The sequence below is a fragment of the Salmo salar genome, chromosome ssa12, assembly GCF_905237065.1.
Source record: "Salmo salar chromosome ssa12, Ssal_v3.1, whole genome shotgun sequence".
NCBI classification, from domain to species: Eukaryota; Metazoa; Chordata; class Actinopteri; order Salmoniformes; family Salmonidae; genus Salmo; species Salmo salar.
In genome coordinates, this window is record NC_059453.1 from 40,944,604 (window position 1) to 40,971,737 (window position 27,134).

Genomic DNA, 27,134 nt, shown 5'->3' on the forward strand with positions numbered 1-27,134 from the left:
TGAAAGGCTTTCCAGAAGAGTGGGACCAACTCCCTATTAATTCATTTTGGAATGAGATGTTCGACGAGCAGGCATCCACATACTTTTGGTCATGTAGTGTAGCTAGCTAAACATCTACCGGTAGCCATATCTATGACTAAAAAGAGAAGAGGTTTTACAATAAAACCTTTTGTCACACCCTGACCTTAGAGAGACGTTTTATTTCTCTATTTGGTTAGGTCAGGGTGTGATGTGGGCTGGGCATTCTATGTTGTCTATTTCTTTGTTTTTGGCCGAGTATGGTTCCTAATCAGAGGCAGCTGTCTATCGTTGTCTCTGATTGGGAATCATACATAGGCAGCCTGTTTTCCACCTGAGTTTTGTGGGAGGTTATTTTCTGTTTAGTTACCTGTTACCTGACAGAACTGTTGGCTTTTCGTTTTGTTACTTTGTGCGAGTGTTTTTTGATCAAATAAAATCATGAACACTTTCCACACTGCGCTTTGGTCCACTCATTCCGACAAGAGCGTTACACCTTTTCTCTTTTAGTAGTCGATATAGTCACTAAAACAGCAAGTTACAATGTTACAACCAGCCACTCAAAGCTACGTTTACCAGCAAACATTAGCACATGACTGGAGTTGGCTATTTAGCTACACTTTACGTTTGTAACTTGTTAGAAAATATGTAACATCAGCAATTGTACGTAATTGTGCTAACTAGTTATGTAACATCATTGATGAGAGTTGATATTGGTTATGATTATGACAGTGGATGCATTTTAATCTCACAAAATTATAGGCATGACACAAAATAACATTCCAAACAGATGTAAATAAGCAAGCTAGTTTACTAAAAGTAAGGAAAAACCATAATTCAAGAATTTACTGTTGTAAATCTCTAAAACTGAAGCTGGTTTTACTATAAATTATATTATACATATATTTTGTTTAATACCCAGTTCTCTTTCTTAGTTAACATAGAACAGTGTATATCACCTGTGTTTTAGATTGACAAATTAAAATAATTTGGACATCTGTTTGATGCTACAGAGCCCTGTACAGATTATATAAATATATTCTGTGAATCCATAAAGGCAGACAAATTTTGAAGATTGATAGAAAATATCCATATTTAATTTAGTAGTTCTACATGGTCTTATGCTGAGCCACACTGGCTGCGTTTACACAGGCAGCCCAATTCTGATTTTTTTATTTCGTTTAACCAATCACATCAGATCTTTTCACATCAGATCTTGTTCAGAACTGATCTGATTGGTCAAAAGACCAATAAATGAAAAAAGGATCAGAATTGGGCTGGCTGTGTAAATGCAGCAATAGCCCTTTATCCGGCTTTGGCAATGGTGTTTGGCGTTGTGGGCTGGGGAGGCTGAGACTCTTTGTGCTTGTGCCAAAGGGTATTTTCCTGTCTGCGGTGTACGGTCAGCTGGATAAGACTCTGCCGGAACTGGTGTAGGGCTTCTTAACCACCAACTGTTTGGACCTCTTGCAGAAGATCTGCTGGTACTGCACATGTCCTGGAAAGACATGGTTGTGGCGTTAGCATTTTACACTTTTTGTGTAAGGGATGTAGGGCAATTTGCCTTTGTTGGTAAAGGTGTTAACCGAATGGGATCTAAGTGTTTAGAGTCGGGCTAGTGTATTGTTTAAGGAAAATTAGGGACATTGGGAGCTGCCCTTGAGAGGAAGAGCAGTCAACAAAGTGAACGGGCTGCAGAAAGTGTGAAAAGTCTTAGGAGGGCAGTTCTTACAGAGTATGTATTGTTGTGTTTGGGAGATTGAGGAGAAATGGCACCTCTCAATCGCGCTCATATACAACAATACATTTACTGTCTCTAAGCACTACCATGCACAAAAAAAAAATATTCCTCATCTCAAAGACCTGTCTGTAAGCCTCCTCCAGCCTATTGACTTTGACATATCATTCTTGTCAATAGTACCCCTTGGCAGAGGATTTTTGTAGACATGCTTTTTATTTGTGTTTTGAGAATCTGCAGAGAGAAGAATGAGGTGGTTGTGTCATTACTGTTGTAGTCTTGATTTTATACCTTTCAGTGTCCCTTGCTGGTTTCTGTCCGACAATCTTGTTGTGCTCCCTAACTGCAAAGTGTGTACACTCCCTCATGCTTGTGTACCCAGAATTCCGCCGCTTTGGGGTATTTTTCAACAGGGCGCTGTGGAAGGACTCCAGATAACCAGTGTTTTACAAAGAGAAAAGGTGAAAAGGGCTAGTCTAAATTGATTACATGGTCTGGAAGGTACTCTGTGGTCCTCAGGCTACCTCTAACCACCCAATAACACAAACCCATACAAACACTACCCAATGCATGCTTATGCCATGCTTACTGTAAACGTATCTAAGCCGTTAGCTTGTACATATTTTTGACAACTTACCTTCACCTTGTGCAGAGCTAGGGGTTGGAAGCACATGGTGGTGGAAACAGATTCTGTACCACCTACAACAAAATACACAAACAATTGAACCACCCCATTATTTGTATTGATCGCTCTCTGACTGGCTAGCTTGGTACACTTAAAATGGACATTTCAATATGGCTAGCTTGCTCTTAGCTAGCAAGCATCACTAAATTGGAAGCAAGATTACTAGCCAGCTGAGAACCAACTAACCAACCATAGACGATTTATGCACATTCATCATTGCGACCAACACAGAGAGTGAGTTAGCTATATGGACAATTCTATTTTTAGTGTGGAATAGAAGGCTACCAGATTGAGCTATTCATATTTGCTTACGTTAGCTAACGTTAGTCTAAGATAGAACAAACTAACATGTTTACTCTGCTTCTGATAGCTACCAGTCTAGCAGTGACTACCATGGCATAGGTGAAATTGATAGACTGTGTATCCAAAAGATAGCTATATACAGGCAGTGGCGACCCACATTTTTGTCAAGCATAACATATATACAGTTGAAGTCGGAAGTTTACATACACCTTAGCCAAACACATTTAAACTCAGTTTTTCACAATTCCTGACATTTAATCCTAGTAAAAATTCCCTGTCAGTTTGGATCACCACTTTATTTTAAGAATGTGAAATGTCAGAATAATAGTAGAGAGAATTACTTATTTCAACTTTTATTTCTTTCATTACATTCCCAGTGAGTCAGAAGTTTACATACACTCAATTAGTATTTGGTAGCATTGCCTTTAAAAAATGTAACTTGGGCTAAACGTTTTGGGTAGCCATCCACAAGCTTCCCACAATACGTTGGGTGAATTTTGGCCCATTGCTCCTGACAGTGCTGGTGTAACTGAGTCAGGTTAGTAGGCCTCACACTTTTTCAGTTCTGCCCACACATTTTCTATAGGATTGAGGTCAGGTCTTTGTGATGGCCACTCCAATACCTTGACTTTGTTGTCCTTATGCCATTTTACCACAACTTTGGAAGTATGTTTGTCCATTTGGAAGACCCATTTGCGAACAAGCTTTAACTTCCTGACTGATGTCTTGAGATGTTACTTCAATATATCCACATAGTTTTCCATCCTCATGATGCCATCTATTTTGTGATGTGCACCAGTCCCTCCTGCAGCAAAGCACCCCCACAACACCCCTGTGCTTCATGGTTGGGATGGTGTTCTTCAGCTTGCAAGCATCCCCCTTTTTCCTCCAAACATAATGATGGCCATTATGGCCAAACAGTTCTATTTTTGTTTCATCAGACCAGAGGACATTTCTCCAAAAAGTACGATCTTTGTCCCCATGTGCAGTTGCAAACCGTAGTCTGGCTCTTTTATGGCGGTTTTGGAGCAGTGGCTTCTTTCGTTGCTGAGCGGCCTTTCAGGTTATGACGATATAGGACTCGTTTTACTGTGGATATAGATACTTTTGTACCTGTTTCCTCCAGCATCTTCACAAGGTCCTTTGCTGTTGTTCTGGGATTGATTTGCACTTTTCACACCAAAGTACGTTCATCTCTAGAAGACAGAGATGATGGCTGCATGGTGTTTATACTTGTGTACTATCGTTTGTACAAGAAATTGCTCCCAAGGATGAACCAAACTTGTGGAGAAGTCTACAATTTTTTTTCTGAGGTCTTGGCTGATTTCTTTTGATTTTCCCATGATGTCAAGCAAAGAGGCACTGAGTTTGAAGGTAGGCCTTGAAATACATTCACAGGTACACCTCCAATTGACTCAAATTATGTCAATTAGCCTATCAGAAGCTTCTAAAGCCATGACATAATTTTCTGGAATTTTCCAAGCTGTTTAAAGGCACAGTCAACTTAATGTATGTAAACTTCTTACCCATTGGAATTGTGATACAGTGAATTATAAGTGAAATAATCTGTCTGTAAAGAATTGTTGGAAAAATTACTTGTGTCATGCGCAAAGTAGATGTCCTAACCGACTTGGCAAAACTATAGTTTGTTTAACAAGAAATTTGTGAAGTGGTTGAAAAACACGTTTTATTGACTCCAACCTAAGTGTATGTAAACTTCCGACTTTTTAATTGATTAGCAAAAATGTCAAAACCTGTTTTTGCTTTGTCATTATGGGGTATTGTATGTAGATTGATGAGAGAAAAAACGATTGAATCAATTGTGACCCGATTCAGGAAACTAGGCATATGTTGCAAGTCACGACTTTACATTTAACATTTACATTTAAGTCATTTAGCAGACGCTCTTATCCAGGGCGACTTAAAAACTTCACAGGAGAGCCGTTTGAACATAAAAATATTTGATCAAAATTTTTTGTGAAGAAATGCCTTCTCGAACATGTGAACTTTCATGTGCCTTAATAACAAACTTGTATGCCATCTGTAAATACGAATACAATTGTTAAATTACGTGCCTTGTTGGTTAACCTTTTCACACGTACCAACACACTGATGTGATCATTCTACAGTGGTCCCTGTAGAGATAAAACTGGTGATTAGAACGCGTATTTAGAACTTCCAGTTTCAAATGACGCAACAATCAGCATTTGAGCTGGCCACAGTTTTTTACAGAAACATTTTGCACAAACACAGTCCTTACAAAGTTATGTCCAGAATGTGAGCAGTTTATTTTTGGATGCAATGTTCAGACATTCACAGAAGTAGCTACAGCATAACACAATCATTCAAACCGGAAAAATGTAGGCTACATTTGTCCTTGTGCTAACTGTGGAAAGATTGACATAACACAAGCAGTCATATTTTTGTAACTCTCAGCTGACAGAAACTTAATGTATAATTAAATCACATCACGGGTGAGCTCACTATTGATCTAAATAATTGAGTAAAACACTTTCTAGAGAACGAAAGTAATCCGAAGATGGGTAGTTTGTGCATGCCGCCATGCTTGTTTTTTTTCCGCAACCAAAGATAATAAGAGGAGACAAGATGAGTTTGGTCTGTTTATAGTATGCATGTTGAAGGGGGTGTGTCTACGATCATCCACTTCCCTTCATTCACTTCTGGAAGTTTACTTGAAAGATGAGTGAACCATTCCTTCACCTCATTATAACATCTTTGGTCTGTGACACCCAGAATGCATTGTATAATGTCAACAAACATGGTGCCACACATAGCTGGCAAATAGTTTGGCTCATTATAATACGTACAACCTTCAAAAAAGTATTTAAACACATCATAGGTGTCCATTACAATATATGCAATAATCGGAATGCATTATTTGTCACCAGTAATTGAAAACGTGAATAAAACTAAATACATTATGCTCCATACATACATACTGTATGTGCCTACAGAAGAAACGACAACACGATATATAGAAAACAAAGAACTTACTTTGATAGGAACGCACACATGTCCAAAGTTATGTGTACGGAAAACAACAAGGAAGGCAAATTGAGAAAATGTTCCAATTCTTGCAAGATTGCGCAAATATATGCATACTTGATCTGCGCAAACATGAGTGAACTGCGGTGGGTTCTTCTGCAAGAGAGCAGTTTATCCGGCTCAGTAAAGCCTCAAATATAAATTGTCCGCAACACTGAAATTAACTACTTCTATGTGAATTAATGAGGCGGAACACACCTCAATTCAAACTGTTTTTAGAACATACAACTTGTTATAAAATAATTTGAAATTGACAAGTTGATTGAAACGTAGTTTATAGATAATTAGCAGGCAGCACGTGTTAACTGTCCTGTTGCGTAATAATCACATTTTGGAACAGTGAGTGCATTCTGACATCACCTACATAAAACAACTCACGCAGGGGCGACTATTAAAGATATTTGGAACTCACTTGTGTGAAAAGGTTAAGCCACAGAAAAAGTTGGCAACCTTCCCACTAGCCATGATTGGCTAGAGATATGCCGAGAGATGAGTTCGGATTGGTCTGCCATATTGAAGGCGTCTGTATATTTGAGGTCGTCAGTCTGTGTTGGTAATCCTGTCAAACGCTGCTTTTTAAAAAAAAATATTGTGAAGTGGAGCTGAATAAGTGCTGCTCTCCATTTTCTGGAGGATCAAGTTTTGAAATCAGTGGAATTAGAGTATGATACCTAAAGTCATGGAGAAAACACCTGTCTCCAAATGACATCTTCAAAGGCAACCATGGTATGGCATTCCTGACAGGGAGACACGTCCATGATGCATGTTAATGAATGCAGGTAAGATAGTCTAGCGTTAGCTAGCTACATTTTTATATATGACACGTTTCAATTTTTGACAGAAAGTGGTTTCATTTCAAGCTAAAGTGTACTGTTAGTGTACTGGACAAAGATCGTACTTTTTGGAGAAATGTCCTCTGGTCTGATAAACCAAAAATAGAACTGTTTTGCCATAATGACCATTGTTATGTTTGGAGGAAAAAGGGGGAGGCTTGCAAGTCGAAGAACACCATCCCAACCATGAAGCACGGGTGTGGGAGCATCATGTTGTGGGGGTGCTTTGCTGCAGGAGGGACTGGTGCACTTCACAAAAATATTGAAGCAACATCTCAAGACATCAGTCAGGAAGTTAATGCTTGGTCGTAAATGGGTCTTCCAATGACCCCAAGCATACTTCCAAAGTTGTGGCAAAATGGCTTAAGTAAACAAAGTCAAGGTATCACAAAGCCCTGACCTCAATCCTATAGACATTTTTGGGCAGAACTGAAAAAGCGTGTGTGAGCAAGGAGGGCTACAAACCTGACTCAGTTACATCAGCTGTGTCAGGAGGAATGGGCCAAAATTCATCTAATTTATTGAGGGAAGCTTGTGGAAGGCTACCTGACACATTTGACCCAAGTTAAACAATTTAAAGGCAATGCTACCAAATACTAATTGAGTGTATGTAAACTTCTGACCCACTGGGAATGTGATGAAAGAAATAAAAGTGGAAATAAATCATTCTCTCTATTATTCTGACATTTCACATTCTTAAAATAAATACTTTTTTACTAGAATTAAATGTCAGGAATTGTGAAACTGAGTTTAAATGTATTTGGCTGAGGTGTATGTAAACTTCCGACTTCAACTGTGTGTGTGTTTGTGTGTGTGTGTGTGTGTATATATATATATATATATTGGCATGGGTCCTCAGATCCTCAAAAAGTTATACTGCTGCACCATCGAGAGCATCCTGTCGGGCTGTATCACCGCCTGGTACGGAAACTGCTCCGCCCACAACCGCAAGGCTCTCCAGAGGGTAGTGAGGTCTGCACAACGCATCACCGGGGGCAAACTACCTGCCCTCCAAGACACCTACACCATCCGATGTCACAGGAAGGCCAAAAAGATCATCAAGGACAACAACCACCCGAGCCACTGCCTGTTCACCCCGCTATCATCCAGAAGGCGAGGTCAGTACAGGTGCATCAAAGCTGGGACTGAGAGGCTGAAAAACAGCTTCTATCTCAAGGCAATCAGACTGTTAAACAGCCATCACTAACATTGAGTGGCTGCTGCCAACATATTGACTCAAATCTCTAGCCACTTTAATAATGAAAAATTGTATGTAATAAATGTATCACTAGTCACTTTAAACAATGCCACTTTATATAATGTTTACATACCCTACATTACTCATCTCATATGTATATACTGTACTCTATACCATCTACTGCATATTGCCTATGCCGTTCGGCCATCGCTCATCCATATATTTATATGCACATATTCTTATTCATTCCTTACACTTGTGTGTATAAGGTAGTTGTTGTGAAATTGTTAGATTACTTGTTAGATATTACTGCATGGTCGGAACTAGAAGAACAAGCATTTCGCTACACTCGCATTAACATCTGCTAACCATGTGTATGTGACCAATAACATTTGATTTGATTTAGTCACTCCTCAGCAGGCCAGGCTTGGTGTTGTTAGTGGGTGAGTCCCAGAAAGAGGGCAAAATTATGTACAAATTCGGGAGGTACAGAAAAGATTTTAACCAGTGATTGAGTTGTGAGACTGCTGTACAGTAGAGCTCATCACTCCCCCTAACTGGGAGGGGGCCAGAGACAATTACTCAATGCTGACACATCTTTCTAGCTAATTTACATGCTGAAGCTATGTTGCGCTTGGTGAGCACCCTCTTCAGATTAGCCTTTACGTCGGTAGCTCTGCCCCCTGGTAAACAGTGTATGATCTCTGGATGATTCTTTTTAAATCTAATATTGCGGGTAATGGAGTCGCCAATGACTAGGGTTTTCAATTTGTCAGAGATAATCGTGGAAGGCTTCGGCGTCTCTGACTCGTTGCTTAATGGGGAGAACCAGTTGAAAGTTTTTGTTGAGCGACACTGGTTGAGCATGCTGACAGCATTTCTTTCCAGAAGCCTTGAGAAAATTGTCCAGCGGGGACTGTGCAGGTTTTTTTTAAATACTACTCTCTGTAGTTGCTGTAGATGCGATTTCATCCTTTCCAACACTTAAATTTCCCTTGCCTAACGATTTCATCTGAAGCTTGGCTTGCAACTCAGCTATTCTCACCATAAGGCGATAGTTCTCCTGTATATTAAGAATATAGCGACTGCAAATAGTTGGCATAGCGTTAATGTTACTACCTTTTCACTGGTGGAAGTCCTGTATAACCATGTCCAGATAAAGTGTCCATGGTGAAAAAGTTTAATAAAAAAAGTTGAGTTAGAAAAACTAAGATGTTGGTAAATGTGTTAAATGCAGAGTTTTAATTAAACAGCTATTAAAACTAAAAAACTAAGTTTGGCAGGTAGCCAAGTAGAAACAAACGGCACAGAGACAGCGTGGAAGTGTGATGTCACAGTTCACTGGAAGCATCAAGAATGTGGCACAGTCGGGGCGCAGACATCGATTAAACGTATTTTGTTTTTTCGAGGTTACAGAGCCTACCTTGTATTTTTGTTTATCTCCCTAATACAACTTTATTTGACTTGATCTGTGTAATCGCACCTACTAGTTTTGTACTGTATTTACACCAAATCAGCAATCAGACAATATCTTCTTTAAGTAAATCAATTAAACCTTTTTTAATGCAATTGCAGACAGAAGTTGACCATGGAAACTGAGTATGTTTCAGAGTAAGTTCTGCAAAATAAAAAGGTCAAAGTTGCTTTAATATGCTTGCAGTCAACACCTAGTGATGTAACTGCCTAGGTCAACACCTTCTACTCATGAGACCAAGCCCATGCATATACAGTTATACAAACTTGCAGGAGAAAACAATAGTCCAGTGTTTTCTAAGGGCTCAGCAGTAATTTTCCATTCCCGTGTGGCTTACAGTGGTATGTCTGACTTGTCTATTATCTATTTACTCCCCTGCAGGGGTTTGTGTCTATGTATCTCTTTTAGCCTTGAGGCGCTTTCTCACAGACACCCTGTTTTGACTGCAGTGGCTCACACATCTCTCAGACCGTTTCTTATAAGAGGCAGAAACTGGAATAGAATTGTGGAACAGTATTAAACCTTATAATGCATATATTGCTAATCTGTGGTCCAGGACGCTATAAATGTAGTGGGGGAGGGTCTTATAGCCCTTCCCCTTCCATTAATACAACATAAGCATAATCAATTATTATAATACATCATTAATTTTGTGCAGCCCCTATCATTACCCCATCAAAGTCCTTAACCAACACTGCAGTTTAAGAAAAATAATAAATAATTAAAGAGCAGCAGTAAAATAACAGTAGCGAGGCTATATACAGGGAGTACCGGCACAGGGGCACAGTCAATATGCGGGGGTACAGGTTAGTTGAGGTAATTGAGGTAATATGTACATGTAGTTAGAGGTAAAGTGACTATGCATTGATAATAACCAGAGTAGCAGCAGTGTAAAAGAGGGGGTGGGGGAGGTGGACAATGCAAATAGTCTGGGTAGCCATTTGTTTAGCTGTTCAGGAGTCTTATGGCTTGGGGGTAGAAGCTATTAAGAAGCCTTTTGGACCTAGACTTAGCGCTCCTGTACTGCTTGCCGTGTGGTAGTAGAGAGAACAGTCTATGACAAGGATGGCTAGGGTCTGACAATTTCTAGGGCCTTCCTCTGACACCGCCTGGTATAGAAGTCCTGGATGGCAGAAAGCTTGGCCCCAGTGATGTATTGGGCCAAACGCATGACCCTCTGTAATGCCTTGTGGTCGTAGGCTTAGCAGTTGCCATACCAGGCAGTGATGCAACCAGTCAAGATGCTCTCGATGGTGCAGCAGTATAACTTTTTGAGGATCTGAGGACCCATGCCAAATCTTTTCAGTCTCCTGAGGGGGAATAGGTTTTGTTGTGCCCTCTTCACGACTGTCTTGGTGTGTTTGGACCATGATAGTTTGTTGGTGATGTGGACACCAAGGAACGTGACGCTATCAACCTTCTCCACAACAGCCCCGTCGATGAGAATGGGGTCATGTTCGGTCCTCCTTTTCCTGTAGTCCACAATCATCTCCTTTGCCTTGATCACGTTGAGGGAGAGGTTGTTATCCTAGCACCACACGACGAGGTCTGTGACCTCCTCCCTACAGACTGTCTCATCATTGTTGGTGACCAGGCCTACCACTGTTGTGTCGGCGGCAAACGTAATGATGTTGTTGGAGTCGTGCTTGGCCATGCAGTCATGGTGAACAGGGAGTACAGGAGGGGACTGAGCACGCACCCCTTAGGGCCCCAGTGTTGAGGATCAGCGTGGCAGATGTGTTACCTACCCTTACCACCTGGGGGCAGCCTGTCAGGAAGTCCAGGATCCAGTTGCACAGGGAGGTGTTTAGTCCCAGGGTCCTTAGCTTAGTGATGAGCTTTGAGGGCACTATGGTGTTGAACGCTGAGCTGTAGTCAATGAATAGCATTCTCACGTAGGTGTTGCTTTTGTCCAGGTGGGAAAGGGCAGTGTGGAGTTCAGTAGAGATTGCATCATCTGTTGGGGCGGTTTGCAAATTGGAGTGGGTCTAGGGTTTCTGGGATAATGGTGTTGATGTGAGCCATGACCAGCCTTTCAAAGCACTTCATGGCTACAGACGTGAGAGCTACGGGTCGATAGTGTATTAGGCAGGTTACCTTACTGTTCTTGGGCACAGGGACTATTCAGTGGTCTGCTTGAAACATGTTGGTTTTACAGACTCGGTCAGACAGGTTGAAAATGTCAGTGAAGACACTTGCCAGTTGGTCAGCGCATGCTCGGAGTACACGTCCTGGTAATCCGTCTGGCCCTAATGCTTGTGAATGTTGCCCTGTTTTTACGGTCTTACTCACATCGGCTACAGAGAGCATGATCACACAGTCGTGCAGAACAGCTGATGCTCTCATGCATGCATCAGTGTTGCTTGCCTCGGAGCGAGCATAGAAGTAATTTAGCTCGTCTGGTAGGCTTGTGTCACTGGGCAGCCTGCGGCTGTGCTTCCCTTTGTAGTCTAATAGTTTGCAAGCCCTGCCACATCCAGTGAGCGTCGGAGCCGGTGTAATACGATTCAGTCTTAGTCCTGTATTGATGCTTTGCCTGTTTAATGGTTCGTCGGCGGGCATAGTGGGATTTCTTATAAGCTTCCGTGTTAGAGTCCCGCTTCTTGAAAGCAGCAGCTCTACCCTTTAGCTCAATGTGGATGTTGCCTGTAATCCATGGCTTCTGGTTGGGATATGTACGTACGGTCACTGTGGGGACGACGTCATCAATGCACTTATTGATGTTGCCAGTGACTGATGTTGTGTACTCCTCAATGCCATCGGAAGAATCCCGGAACATATTCCAGTCTGTGCTAGCAAAACAGTCCTGTAGCTTAGCATCTGCGTCATCTGACCACTTCTTTATTGACAGAGTCACTGGTGCTTCCTGCTTTAGTTTTTGCTTGTAAGCAGGAGGATAGAATTATGATCAGTTTTGCCAAATGGACAGAGAGCTATGTACACGTCCCTGTGTGTGGTGTTAAGTTGTCCCTGGCCGCTAGGAGTGCCGCCTCTGGATGAGCATTTTCCTGTTTGCTTGTGGCCTTATAAAGCTCATTGAGTGCGGACTTAGAGCCAGCATCAGTTTGTGGTGGTAAATAGACAGCTACGAAAAATACAGAAACTCTTTTGGTAAATAGTGCTGTCTACAGCTTATCATGAGATACTCTACTTCAGCAGAGCAAAACCTCAGGACTTCCTTAATATTAGATTTCGTGTGTATATTTTGTTTACAAACATACACAGACCGTCACCCCTTGTCTTACCGGAGGCAGCTGTTCTATCTTGCCGATGCAGTGTAATTCCCCGACAGCTGTATTTTATCCATGTCATCGTTCAGCAACAACTCGGTGAAACATAACATAAAAGATTACAGTTTTTAATGTCCCGTTGGTAGGATATTTGTGATCGTAGCTTGCCTATTTTGTTATCCAATGATTGTACGTTGGCTTATAGGACTGATGGTAGAGGCAGATTACCCACTCACCGTCGTATGCTTACGAGGCACCCCGACCTACAGTGGTTCCTCCTTTAAAAGTTGCGAGCTTGCACTGTGGGACACGGCTTCATTGCTCCAGACCACCACAAGGGGGAGTTAGAGCACTCATTATGCATTTGGGTCCCATGGTTTTTATATGACCAATCGTATGGAGTGGTTCCAATGACGAATTTTGACGTGAGCCACCCTTGCCTTTGTGGCGTTTTTCAACAAAGATGGCTGACAAAACATTATGGTGGAGCCAGATGTAAGTTGTTATAACGTCATAACGAGTCAAATATGTTAGTTAATGAAGAGACAAACGATTGTGTATATTTTTTGGTCACAAAGTTAATTTACGAAAAACGCTATTTAGCAAGTTATCTGACTAGCTAACATTAGCCAGCTAGCTAGTGTTAGGAGAATGAATTTGTAATTTGTGTTGTTTAATGTTTTAGGGACTCCTGAGAATCTAGCTAGCTAAAGCATTTACTGCAAATTGAATGTACAATTGTGTAAGCTTGCCTTGCAATGCAGCTGAAGTAACATAGCTAGCTATTTACTTGCTTATTGTGTAGTGGAGATAAAAATAACTGTATGCCGATGGATGTGTAGCAAGCTACAGTATGTAGCCGATCTGTGTATGGACCCTGAAACGTTTGGTATGAATATTAGTTCAGAACCTATCTATGAACCTCAGCTATGATAGTTGTTGTATCAAATTCAAGTCTGAATGGCATTAATGAAGCCTATGGATATAATAATGTAGCGACACACACAGACAGCTGTGTGTTATGTATTAGGCTATTAGTTGGTTGTGTTGTACTTACCAGTATCCAGTGTTCGCGGGGTCCGCCATGCCAATCAACTGCTATCTGCCAATCACGGGAATGCCTGGAATGTTCTGATGCCAGGCATCCTGGTGGTTGGCGGAGTGGTGTGGAGGGGGGTTGGGCAGGGGGATGGAGCATTGGAAGTTAAGACCAGGTTTAGCCATTGTTCTCTCTCTTACTTCTGGCCTTCACAAGAGAAAGTCACAGTTCTTTTTATAGGGTATCCTTCATTTATTTGGTGGGGGCTATGGCCAAACAGCCTGTGTGAATTTGGGTTAATTAACTGTAAACTCAATCCTCTGTCTGGACAATTGTTCCTTTATGATTTAGTCAGGTCATTACAATAACTTTGTCATAAAGGAACAATTGTCCAGACAGAGGATTGAGTTTACGGTTTATTAACAGCCCCCACCAAATAAATGGATGCAAGGATGCAAGTCCGATATACACATGTACTGTAGTTATTACCATGCATGAGATTCCCACATTGTAGCCTCTACATTGAATATATTCACTGATCATGTACTCTTCCTTGGCAAATGAAGGTGCGGTTCAGGTATGAATCTCTGAGACATTCTTTTTCAGTCATATCAAACTCCATTATTTGAATGATGCCATGTCTGCATATATGTATTACAATTACACACTTCAACAGTGTTTACCACTCCTGCTCCTGGGACATCAATGATTACACATTGTAACTATTCAATAGACTAGAAACATGATTGATTTGTAATTCATATATACAGTAAATAAACTATTCATATCTAACTCCCTTCATCTGCATTAATCTGAGGACACAGGAAAGTATTTCAATGAGATACTTAATTTCAACCAGTGGAGAATGTGAAATGCTTTATTGAAAAAAGTTAATTATCCAGGTGTTATAAATGCATTATAATTATGATAATTGTAATATTATAAATACAAGTTCAATCTGTACCTCAATGCACATATGGTGTGCATTATAAAACGAGAAGAAAGGTGAGGTGGGGAGAGAGGTGTAGAAGACAGAAAGGGGGAGCGGTAAGAACAGGGGCAGACAGCATATGATTCATGAATTACAGTGCTACCCTAATATTCTCTCAGCTCATCATAATTGGGGTGTCTCCTAACCCGCCTTGGGCCCCCAGTTGTCCCGAAGGTTATCTTAAGAGCGGGTGAAGTGGCGATGATGGGACTGGCTTCCTCTCTCACATCAAAACATACAGTACCTGCAGACGAGAGGGCATGATTAAGACTTTTTTTTTTTTATTCTAACAGGCAGTCATCTTAAATCAGGAGGTGAAATGCAAAACTGACTTTGGATCATTAACTCTGGGACTACTACTTCTCTCTGTATTTTAATGTAAAGCATCTCTTTAATAATACTTACTGTTGACCCGACCAAGTGACATCTCACCTATGATCATGCTGTGCCTTCTGTGTCAGCCAGTTGATATAACCTAGAGGATTTAGGTGAGAAGGGGGAGAGGGATGAAGTGAAGAAGAGAGAGTTATTGTGTGTGTGTGTGGTCTCATCTGGTGTGGCTACAGAGTACTTTATGCTGAGAAACAGACACACAACGACAAACAATAGAAGATAATGTCAATAGAAGATACTGTATGTGACGCAGACACCTATCGGAGTGTACCTGAAACATTTAAATATAGAGGGCTGTGTGTCTCACCACTTGATTATTGCAAGGCTAACCCCCAGGGAAATCATGACTTGGCAGCAACAGATAGTCCAGTGAAAATGGCTGTGTTTATGTGGTGTAAATCTGAAAATTAGCAGCTTACATCTTAAGGGTTTTTTAATTAATGCATGTGAGACAGGTTCTATGTACAACAAGACAGGCAGAGATGGAGAAAAATAACAGAACAGTTTAATTACCTCTGGTTATGGACACTTTTGCCAGCAATAAAGCTTCCACGGCCTGTTCCTCGCACAGTGAACATCTGGCAATATCTACATTTTCGACCCCTTTGTCAGCTCGCTCTCTGAAAGTAAAGCAAACAGCTTATTTTTTTATAGACATGAAAACAATAACTGAGATATGACCGTTCAATCTAAAGCAGCAGATGTAATTTTTTAGGATACGTCAATACAGCCCAGTGCTGCTTACCTGAGATGCCATCTTCGTAGGTGTCCGCTTTAACTGTCTTTGTGTCGGAAAAAAGTTGCTTTCAGAACAATGATTTTTGATTGAATATAAAAAAGGTTTTGCTCTCGACAAAAAGAGTCAAATGTACCTCCATAGCATATAACCATTTGCCTGTGAATAACCATACCTCATACAAACGTGCTACTGTATGCAGAATTCTTGACGCACAACCAAAAATGCTGCCATATCCTGCCAGCATGCCCACAAGCGAGCCACTCAGGAGCAGAATGATGACATGTGGAGGAGGGAAAGGAATGAGATGGGAACAGCAATTTGTTGCAAGTTGGGGAGGAGGGCTAGTAGCTGAACAATAGACTATTCAACCTTTACTAAAGAATAGTCTAATAGCCGAGCTAGATGTGAAAACCCCCCTTCCTATCACAGACCAGATTTGCCCTAACGACCAAGGGGTAGCTTGCTACTCAATGTAATTAAGTAAGGACTTTTCAAATAAGTTACCTTACACGTTGTTGGCTGACAACTTGTTAGCAACTCTGTCCTTACGAACCACATAGCATATCATTACAGCAGTATGTACCGGTATGTTAGCTAGCTACCTAACATTAGTAGTTATACATCAAACTTGCCAGTATATTAACTATAGGCTAACTAACTACCCAACGTTTAATGACTTGATTATTCTCGTCATTCTTAGCTTAGCTAAATGGTATAGTCATTGTGCTTTATTAATGGACATTCGGGTGCTTTCGTAAATTCGCTCTGGCTATCTATAGGCTCGACAATAGAATGAGTCAAAATTCACCCAAGGCTGAAAAACGGCTTAAGGAACGTTGGCTAAACTGGAACACTAGCGCGAGCCCATAGCAAATTGATGGAATCGAACGTTCGCAGAGCCTGTTTTGACTGGAGTGATGATGAGAATTCCATAAAAAATGTATCCCTTTTCCTATTTTACCACTACAATCTGTTCGGACGGAACTGGGAAAAAAACTACTTGTGTAGAAAGTAAACATCCGCACCTCGATGGTGTCAACTGTGCTTATGTTTGCGTAATGAAAAAGTAGGGGAAAAATGAAAACTTCTGACCATTTCTGGTCTAGTGATCGATGAAAAACGAGCTCGCTGCCCAGACTTACATAAAAGCCGCAGCGAACAACTACTTTCAGGGCTCCGAGTGAGTGACGTCACCGATTTGAAACGCTATTGGCGCGCACCCCGCTAACTAGCTAGCCATTTCACACCGGTTACACCCGACTTGAAAAACATATAAACATACATATTGCGAGATATTTGGTGAAATAGACAGACATGCCTATATTTCCCCCATAGGAAACAATGGGAAGCCCGCAGAGTTCCAATAATCATTTTGTTGTTTACATTTTAACTATAAAACAACGTGAACGGGTCTCATTACCAACAATAGCGAAGCAGGCATTGTGACGTTGAACAATAAGCTGGGAATAGAACGTTCGGAAGGCGAGTTGGTGTCATGGTGCTCAATATAACTAATTGGAGCATGCACTAAAATAAGGCCTGTTTTTTTGCGATTACTTCAAAACGACGGCAAGCAGCTGGGAAATATGGTCATATTATGAAACTGGGCTCCACGGCAGATGCAATGAACTAGTTTTTTTAATCAGAAAAGAACGTTGTTAATGTCATGTGTCCAGCCTGCTATCTACACGGATTTCAGAGCACTCTCGTCTGAGTGTACCAGATCGCAGAATAATTACTTTACGAGCGCTGAACACCCGTTGAATATGGGCTGTCAGTAAACGTCGGAAAAAAGCGTAATAAAATTGTTTCCAGCAGCACATTTACAGTCACCGATGCTTTGGTTAACACGAAAACTGCCTTACCAGCTCTGCTAGGTCGAGTAAAATGGTCAGAGTGGTCTCATTTGCGTCTGGAAGTAGCTAGCCAACGTTCGCTTGGGTGCTTGACTGCGGTTGTAAGGCCAGAACGCTCAAATCAACCCTACTCCTCAGGACGAATGTCCCGTGTGCGCTCCGAGAGCGAAACGGTCTGAATTTACAAACTGACAATTTCTCTCTGAATGGAAACACCATAATATTAAATCAAATTAATTAAGCCAAATTTCTTAAATCAACCCCATATACTATGTTAATACAAAAAAGGTTTTAAATTCTCTGGTAATGCCAATTACGGAATACTATCAAATGCTTCTCAAAGATGCCCTCTGGTGGTCAAACTAGCAAATAACTTGCAGAAATGGCTGAGAATTAAATGAATGCTGCCACAGAATGCTGCAGCAGCACGTAGGGTGTGCCGCAGTATGACATAACTGTCAAAGGAGGAACCACTGTACGTCCCCGATATCTCCATCTCTTTATCCTGCGAATGACGGGATGTGGGCCTTTGCATCCAACATGTTAAATAAAAAATCTTTGTCCAGTACGAGGTGAGTAATCGCTGTCCTGATATCCAGAAGCTCTTTTCGGTCATAAGAGACGGTGGTAGAAACATTATGTACAAAATAAGTTTCAAATAACGTGAAAAAACACACAATAGCACAATTTGGTTAAGAGCCCGTAAAAATGGTAGCCATCTCCTCCGGCGCCATTACATTTTCAGTCATCTGATGCAGCACTCCATCACTCTCCTTCTTGGTCATATAGCCCTTACACAGCCTGGAGGTGTGTTGGGTCATTGTCCTGTTTAAAAACAAATTATAGTCCCACTAAGCACAAACCAGATGGGATAGCGTATCGCTGCAGAATGCTGTGGTAGCCATGCTTGTCAAGTGTGTCTTGAATTCTAAATAAATCACAGACAGTGTCACCAGTAAAGCACCCCCACACCATCACCTCCTCCTCCATGCTTCACGGTGGGAACCACACATGTGGAGATCATCCGTTCACCTACTCCGCGTCTCACAAAGACACGGCGGTTGGAACCAAAAAATCTCAAATTTGGACTCATCAGATCAAAGGACAGATTTCCACCGGTCTAATGTCCATTGCGCGTGTTTCTTGGCCCAAGCAAGTCTTCTTCTTATTGGTGTCCTTTAGTAGTGGTTTCTTTGGGCACGCTTTTCATTCGGAGGTGAAAATAGTGCCCCCTACCCTAGTGAGGTTAAAACCCTCACAAACATTTACAGATACACAATTGAGAGCATCCTGTCGGGCTGTATCGCCACCTGGTATGGCAACTGCATCACCCGCAACTGCAGGGCTCTCCAGAGGGTGGTGCAGTCTGCCCAACACATCATCAGGGGCAAACTACCTGCCCTCCAGGACACCTACAGCACCCGATGTCACAGGAAGGGCAAAAAGATAATAAAGGACAACAACCACCCGAGCCACTGCCTGTTCACCCCGCTATCATCTAGAAGGTGTAACGTCCTAGCCATAGTAAGAGGTTATTTTATATGGTAGAGTATGTCAGTGCGTGACGGGGTGTTTTGTGTTTTTCTATGTTTTGTATTTCTATGTTTAAGTTCTATTGCTGCAAAGAGTTGATGTTGATGTTGAGATGTAAAGCATTTATTTGGGCTGCAATTTCTCTCTAACTTTAATGACCTTATCCTCTGCAGCAGAAGTAACTCTGGGTCTTCCTTTCCTGTGGCCAGTTTCATCAGCGCTTGATGGTTTTAATGACCGCACTTGAAGAAACTTTCAAAGTTCTTAATTTTCCGGATTGACTGACCATGTCTTAAAGTAAATGAGGGACTGTCATTGCTCTTTGCTTATTTTAGCTTTTCTTGCCATAATATGGAATTGGTCTTTTACCAAATAGGGCTATTTTCTGTATACCACCCCTATCTTGTCACAACACAACTGATTGGATCAAACGCATTAAGAAGAAAATAAATTAAGAGGCAGATGCGGTGGGACTCCAGTTTCGCCATCAGTTGGTAGACTGTCCCCTCTCTCTAGTCAGTTACACCAGAGAAAGGGTGAGAGCAGTGACCTTGAGAGAGAGAGTCTCTCTCTCTCCCGCTCCAAAATATTTTTTGATTGGTCATCCAACCTTGGAAACTCTGGCATCTTTCTAGAGCTCCGACCAGTTCCCCGTTGTCTTGAAAGCACCATGACCATCAGATGCAGGTAGCATCAGTCTAGTAAAATAAAAAAGCAAATCATTTCAATTTATGCTCAGCTGTGCCTCGCAAGTGCTACACTAATTGATCTATTATGCTATCAAAGCTCGATTTTTGAAATATGATATGGTCTGAAATGCTCTGATAATGTATTAGGTCTGCTGCACAAAACTCATTACTACAGAACAGTTTTTAAAAGTTACCTGTTTTAGTGGTAGATCTCTGCTTGCTTTTTGACTGCAAAAGTGATCTTGACTCAAAGGTTGGTGGCCAATGTTGTAAAGTCTCCTTTCACTGAAAGATGTGTCACCAATTAAGCCCCCGATGATTGGAGTTAGATAGATAAATCAAACAACATGCTCCATCAATCCTAATCTGGAATACGATTTGACCATTTGCAACTATGACAGAATTGCATTTGTTGATCATCAGTCTTAGATTTCCAGGGTAAATACAGTACCATTCAAACATTTGGACACCTACTCATTCCAGGGTTTTTCTTTAGAATAATAGCGAAGACATCAAAACTCTGAAAAACAGGTTGAGAGAATACCAAGAGTGTGCAAAGCTGTCATCAAAGCAAAGGGTGGCTACTTTGAAGAATCTCCGCATGTGTGGTTCCCACCGTGAAGCATGGCGGAGGAGGTGTTATGATGTGGGGGTGCTTGCTGCTAACACTTTTTTTTGGTTACTACATGATTCCATATGTGTTATGTCATAGTTTTGATGTTTTCACTATTATTCTATAATGTAGAAAATAGTAAAAATAAAGACAAAACCCTTGAATGAGTAGGTGTCCAAACTTTTGACTGATACTGTATATTCTAAATGCAGAAGACACATTTCAGTTGAAGGCATTCAATTGTACAACTGACTAGGTATCCCCCTTTCATTCAGTTGAGGATGAAGGTAGTCTTTTTCTCATCATTGGATAAGGTGGTTATTAGGCAGAAAGAATAATTAAAGTTTCCAGCCATTCAATATGTCATGTTAGTCTTAAACACTCAATACAGGTGTATCTTTCATGCTAAGTCTGTTTACATCTCCGCCAGATAGCTCAAATAGGGAATACAATTGTAATATCTCTGTGCAGTAGGCTAATGTTGGGATAGTATGTAATCAACACTCAAAGTAAATCCTGTATAGTTAATTTTACTAAACAGCTTAGCTACATTAGATGCCTAGAATTATAGATGTCTACTATTTTATTAGATATAACATTATTGTTCTTGGCCAGCTAGGGGAAAGATAATGATGGAATAAACAACATGGTCAAAAATACTTTCGTAAACACTGTCACGTCCTGACCAGCAGAGGGAGTAGTGGTTTAGTATTTTGGTTAGGACGTGACAGAGGGATGTTTGTTTTTGTATGGTGGTGGTTTTTGTGTGTGGTGTGAGGGGTGTTTGATTTACGTGTTCCTAGGTTTTTGGATGTATGTTCTAGGTTGTATTGCTGCATTTTTGTCTAGTTAGGTTTTCTATGTTTAGGGTTGGGTGCTGGACTCTCAATTGGAGGCAGGTGTTTCTAGTTGCCTCTGATTGAGAGTCCTATATAGGGGTGTGTGTTTGTTAGTAGGTTGTGGGAAGTTGTTTGTGAGCACTGCTTTGTTTAGCCTGCCACACTGGTCGTGAGTATGGTTTATTTTCGTGTTCACGTGTTTGGAATAAATGATCATGATGAACATGCAACCCGCTGCGCCTTGGTCCTCCTTTCCCGACGACAACTGTGACAAACACAGACTACAGCAATCTGATTCTGCTCCAATATTCGACAGTGGTGGGGCTGGAAACACAGGCTTGCCAGGTGTTGTTGTCTTTTTATTCCTTTCATGAAGGTTCAAATATATTTCAGAGCTTCGACGTCAAGTAATAAAGCCCAGTTCAGATACATCGGACAAGACGAGATAAAAGTAGCTAGCATTAGAATGGGGCATTACAATCAAGAGATGCGCAGTTGATACTGTTTCCATGGTAACTCTTTCCAACTACGTGATTGAACTTTTAAACAAAGTTGCCACTTGTAGCAAATGAGTGTCATGAAATAGATGTTCCAGAAACTGGGTACATTGACTTGTCAGATAAATATCAGCAAGCTAGGCTAGCTATTTGCAGCAAAATGGCTCGCTAGTTCTCTACTTGGCTAGCTAGTTCTCTACTTGGCTAGCTAGTTCTCTACTTTGGCTAGCTAGTTAGCTGTTTGGCTAGCTAGTTAGCTGTTTGGCTAAACACAAAACGTTAGTGCATTGTTCTTTGCTTAGCTACATGGATCCGTATCGTCGCAAGACATTGGCTAAACATTTAAGCTAGGCCTAGCTACATACTGAATCTTCGAAACTCCAGCCGACGACGTAAGATATTCTAAAAGTAGACTGTTCAGATCAAACAAACCATTGCATCATCATGCCTCATTTGGGCGGAACCCAAACCGGCTGCGCGCGTGCGCCATCATGCATAAATGTATTTTGTCCCCCGCACACAAAACGCAAACATAACAAGCAGGATAAAATATCAAAACAAACTCTGACCCAATTATTTTTGGGGACAGGTCGAAAAGCATTAAACATTTATGGCAATGTAGCTAGCTAGCTTGCACTTGCTAGCTAATTTGTCCTATTTAGCTAGCTTGCTGTTGCTAGCTAATTTGTCCTGGGATATAAACATTGAGTTTACCTGAAATGCACAAGGTCCTCTACTCCACCAATTAATCCACACATAAAACGGTCAACCGAATCGTTTCTAGTCATCTCTCCTCCTTCCAAGCTTTTTCTTCTCTTGACTTTATATTGCGATTGGCAACTTTCATAAATTACATGCATTACTGCCACCGACCTATTTCGTCTTTCACTCACCCACGTGGGTATAACCAATGAGGAGATAGCATGTGGGTACATGCTTCTGTAAACCAATGAGGAGATGGGAGAGGCAGGACTTGCAGCGCGATCTGCGTCAGAAATAGAACTGACTTCTATTTTAGCCCTTGGCAACGCAGACGCTCGTTGGCGCACGTGAGCAGTGTGGGTGCAATAATTGAATATAGATTTCTAAATTTATTTTGCAATGCTCGCGTCGTGTAGTCAGCCTGTTATGTATCTGAAATGGGCTTTATGATTATGGCTACTTCGTGCCAGTAGAGTAGTGTGAAGTAGATATCTAGCTAGCCAATTTCAGTGTGGCTTTCAGACCACAGACATCAGAAATATAACACAAGGTCAATTAACAATAGCTATATACATAATTTAGCTAGCTAATTACGATAATAACGCTAACTAGTGAAGCGACATTTTATATTCAAATGAAACAAACCATGTTGCAGTCAGCTAATAGGCTACACTAGCTAATGTTACCTAGCTAGCTCAAAATAACTATTGGATGTGTGGCTTGGAAACAACAATCAAAGCAATTAATCCCAAATATAACACTTTGTATACAGATTTAAAACTTTACTGAAAAAAAATATAAACGCAACATTTTTACTGAGTTACAGGAAATCACTCAACTGAAATAAATTCAATAGGCCCTTATGGATTTCACATGACTGGGCAGGGGTACAGCCATGTATGGGCATAGGCCCACCCACTGGGGAGCCAGGCCCAACCAATCAGAATGAGTTTTTCCCCACAAAAGGGCTTTACAGACAGAAATACTCCTCAGTTTTATCAGCTTTCCCGGTGGCTGGTCTCAGATGATCCTGCAGGTGAAGAAGCCGGATGTGGAGGTTCTGGGCTGGCGTAGTTACACGTGGTCTGTGGTTGTGAGGCTGGTTGGATCTACTACCAAATTCTCTAAAGCGACGGAGGCAGCCTATGGTAGAGAAATGAACATTACATTTTCTGGCAACAGCTCCGGTGAACATTCCTGCAGTCACCATGCCAATTGCACGCTCCCTCAACTTGAGACATCTGTGGTGTTGTGTGACAAAACTGCACATTTTAGTGGCCTTTTGTCCCCAGCACAAGGTGCACGTGTGTAATGATCATGCTGTTTAATCTGCTTCTTGATTATGCCACACTTGTCAGGTGGATGGATTATCCTGCTCACTAACAGGGATGTGCGCAAAATTTGAGAGAAATACGATTTTTGTGCACATGGAACATTTCAGGGATCTTTTATTTCAGCTCATGGAACATGGGACCAACACTTCACATGTTGCGTTTATATTTTTGTTCAATGTAAATAGCAAAACAGTTATCACTTTGTCTAGCAAGATATATTATCTAGGTAGCAATGTCTTACCTTTTCAGCAGAAAAAATGCCATCAACAACCTTAGTATTCTTTCCACTGTTAGCCCAAATTCGAGGTTTACTCTCGTCTTGACACGGGCTCTATCGCTTTCCCTTTTTGCCTGTCTGCTCTCCAAAGTTCTGTTTCTTTGGCTTAGATGGAGGAGTAGTTACTGCTGGGTCAGGTTGTTTGCCATGCCTGTAACCTAGCTATCTCTGCTAGCCAGGTGTGGACATGGGCTAAGCTAGATGGCTATCATACCGCCATTAGAATATCCCTGAGCTGTGGCATCGCCTCCTCACTGATGTAAAACAAGTCACTAATTCTGTGCCGCACAAAATTTGTTGTGAATTTCTGACCTGACAGGGAAAATAAAAACAATTTAATACAGTGGTTCTCAAGCAGGCTAGATATTGTTACTGTTGCATCACATTGGATGACCACTAGTGACTTATTGGCGCTTTTAAACATAAAAAAAATACAAAGTTACATATTGCAGCTTTAAAGCAACATCAGGATTGAAATACCTGAGTATAAGACTGAGCAGCGAGCTACAGAATATCGTGCAAATAATATGCCATTACTACAAAAAACAAAGAATAATCTTGATAAGTGGAGGCTGCTTCGTCTTACTTTATGGGGCAAATAAATACTGTTAAAATGGTTGTAGCTCCACAGTTCAATTGTGTGTTCATGATGTTGCCAGTGACCATCTCTCCTCATTATTTAAGCAGTATGATTAAGGATTATATCTGGGATGGGGGAACCTGAATAAATGTGATGTTCCATGCTCCAAGGGACAGAGGAGGACTAGCACTACCCAATGTAGAATTGTACAACATCATTTGAAAAAGCCAAATTGGCCAATTTTATGATTCCCATTTGGGATGCAGATTGAGAGGTCTATCATGGAATGTTTAGGCCTATTGAGGCCTTATCACACACACCCCAAAACAATCAGAGGCATCCAACAGAAGAGGCTAACTGAATCCTACAACATTCCCAAGTGCTGTGGGTTAAGATTCGTTAGATGCTTGGAATTTCCCAGTATAAACAAAAATACTCTTCCTCCGTTTGCAAAGGAAAACAATTTATCTGGGAGGTATGGCTTAGACGAGGCTTTCATGCAATAGGGCATTTATGAGGAAGGAGTGTTTTGTCTTATCTGGAAAATGTCATTTCCAGACTTCTGGAAATATTTGCAACTAAGGAGCTGCATGGGGTCTCTAATGAGTATTAATAACCTCCAAAAAGATTAACATTTTGTTACCAGGAATATTACACTTAGCATCAGTGTTTTATAGAAGAGTCTCATGTGCACAACATGGAAACTGAGAATTTAAGGTTGACTTGGCATGGTCTTAATTGTGATATTGAGGAGGATGTATGGAAAAATATTATTTCCAATGCAGTGTGATGTACCAGGGAAGCAAAGGTGACATTTACACATAAACTTGTTCATAGGTATCACTGGACCCCGGTTAGATTACACAAAATAGGGCTACTGCTAAATCATTTTTGCTGAAAATGCAAGGGTGAAGTAGGTACTTTTTTGCATGCTATATGGGAGAGTCTTGAGGAATGGTGGGACAGCTTGAGGAATGGTGGGACATCATATCCCAGTCTCCACAGTTGTGCTTTTTATGGGATATCTATTTTTCCACCAGGTGTCAGCAGAGTTTGGTCTTGCCTCCATGGGTTTTCTTACTGCAGCTTGACGCATACTACATAACTAGAACAGTGCAGATAGTCCGAAATCAACAGATTGGCTCAAGCTCATGGTAAAGATCACATCTTACTAAACAATGATAGAAAAATTACAGGAGAGGAGAGGAACATTTTGTCTATAGGAACAATTTTTGTATTATATGAGGGATTGGACGTGTGGGTGAGAAGCTGGGATATAAATTAGTACAAATATAACACAAGGTTGGTGACTCCTTAATTGCTCATAGTATGGCTGGAAAGGAATACATAGAATGGTATTGAACTCATCAAACACATGGTTTCCATGTGTTTGATACCATTCCATTCACTCTATTCCAGCCATTATGAGCATTGTTCCTCTCAGCAGCCTCCTGGGATGTATAATGGGTGTTTTTCTGTTTCATTTAACTTTTGATTGCTGTTTAATATTCCAACCACTGATGTATAGTTGAAGGATGCTGTCTTGTTGTTTTGTGTTTTTGCTATTAATGGTAATGGTAATGGTGTAATGTCATATTGAAAAATAAACTTTATTGACCCAAAAAAGGCCCAGTGCAGTCAAACGTGATTCTCTTGTGATTTATTGTAATGTACGTATGTATATATGTATAGTACCGTTCAAAAGTTTGGGGTCACTTAGAAATGTCCTTGTTTTTTAAAGAAAAGCATATTTTTTGTCCATTACAATAACATCAAATTGATCATAAATACAGTGTAGACATTGTTAATGTTGTAAATGACTATTGTAGATGGAAACGGAAGATTTTTTTAATGGAATATCTACATAGGCGTAAAGCGGCCCATTATCAGCAACCATCACTCCTGTGTTCCAGTGGCACATTGTGTTAGCTAATCCAAGTTTATAATTTCTAAAGGCTAATTGATCATTAGAAAACACTTTTGCAATTATGTTAGCACAGCTGAAAACTGTTGTTCTGATTTTAAAGAAGCAATAAAACTGGCCTTTAGTCTAGTTGAGTGTCTAGAGCATCAGCATTTGTGGGTTTGATTACAAGCTCAAATTGGCCAGAAACAAAGACCTTTCTCCTGAAACTCGTCAGTCTTTTCTTGTTCTGAGAAATAAAGGCTCTTACATGTGAGAAATTGCCAAGAAACTGAAGATCTCATACAACGCTGTGTACTACTCCCTTCACAGAACAGCGCAAATTGGCTCTAACCAGAATAGAAAGAGGAGTGGTGCACAACTGAGCAAGAGGACAAGTAAATTAGTTTGAGAAACAGGGGCCTCACAAGTCCTCAACTGGCAGCTTCATTAAATAGTACCCGCAAAAAACACCTTTCTCAACGTCGACAGTGAAGAGGCGAATCTGGGATGCTGGCCTTCTAGGCAGAGTTTCAAAGAAAAAGCCATATCTCAGACTGGCAAATAAAAATAAAAGATTAAGATGGGCAAAAGAACACAGACA

The 27,134-nt window shown here is 40.9% G+C and overlaps 1 long non-coding RNA gene across 1 annotated transcript; it reads right to left on the reverse strand.

Moving 5' to 3' along the window:
- Positions 1-14,426: 14,426 nt before the first annotated feature.
- LOC123725630 (uncharacterized) lies at positions 14,427-16,341 on the reverse strand. Its single transcript, XR_006758170.1, has 4 exons — positions 15,714-16,341; positions 15,482-15,588; positions 14,981-15,050; positions 14,427-14,819 (listed from the first exon to the last, which is right to left on the reverse strand). It is a non-coding gene; the product is annotated as an uncharacterized lncRNA (long non-coding RNA).
- Between the last annotated feature and the right edge of the window lie 10,793 nt (positions 16,342-27,134).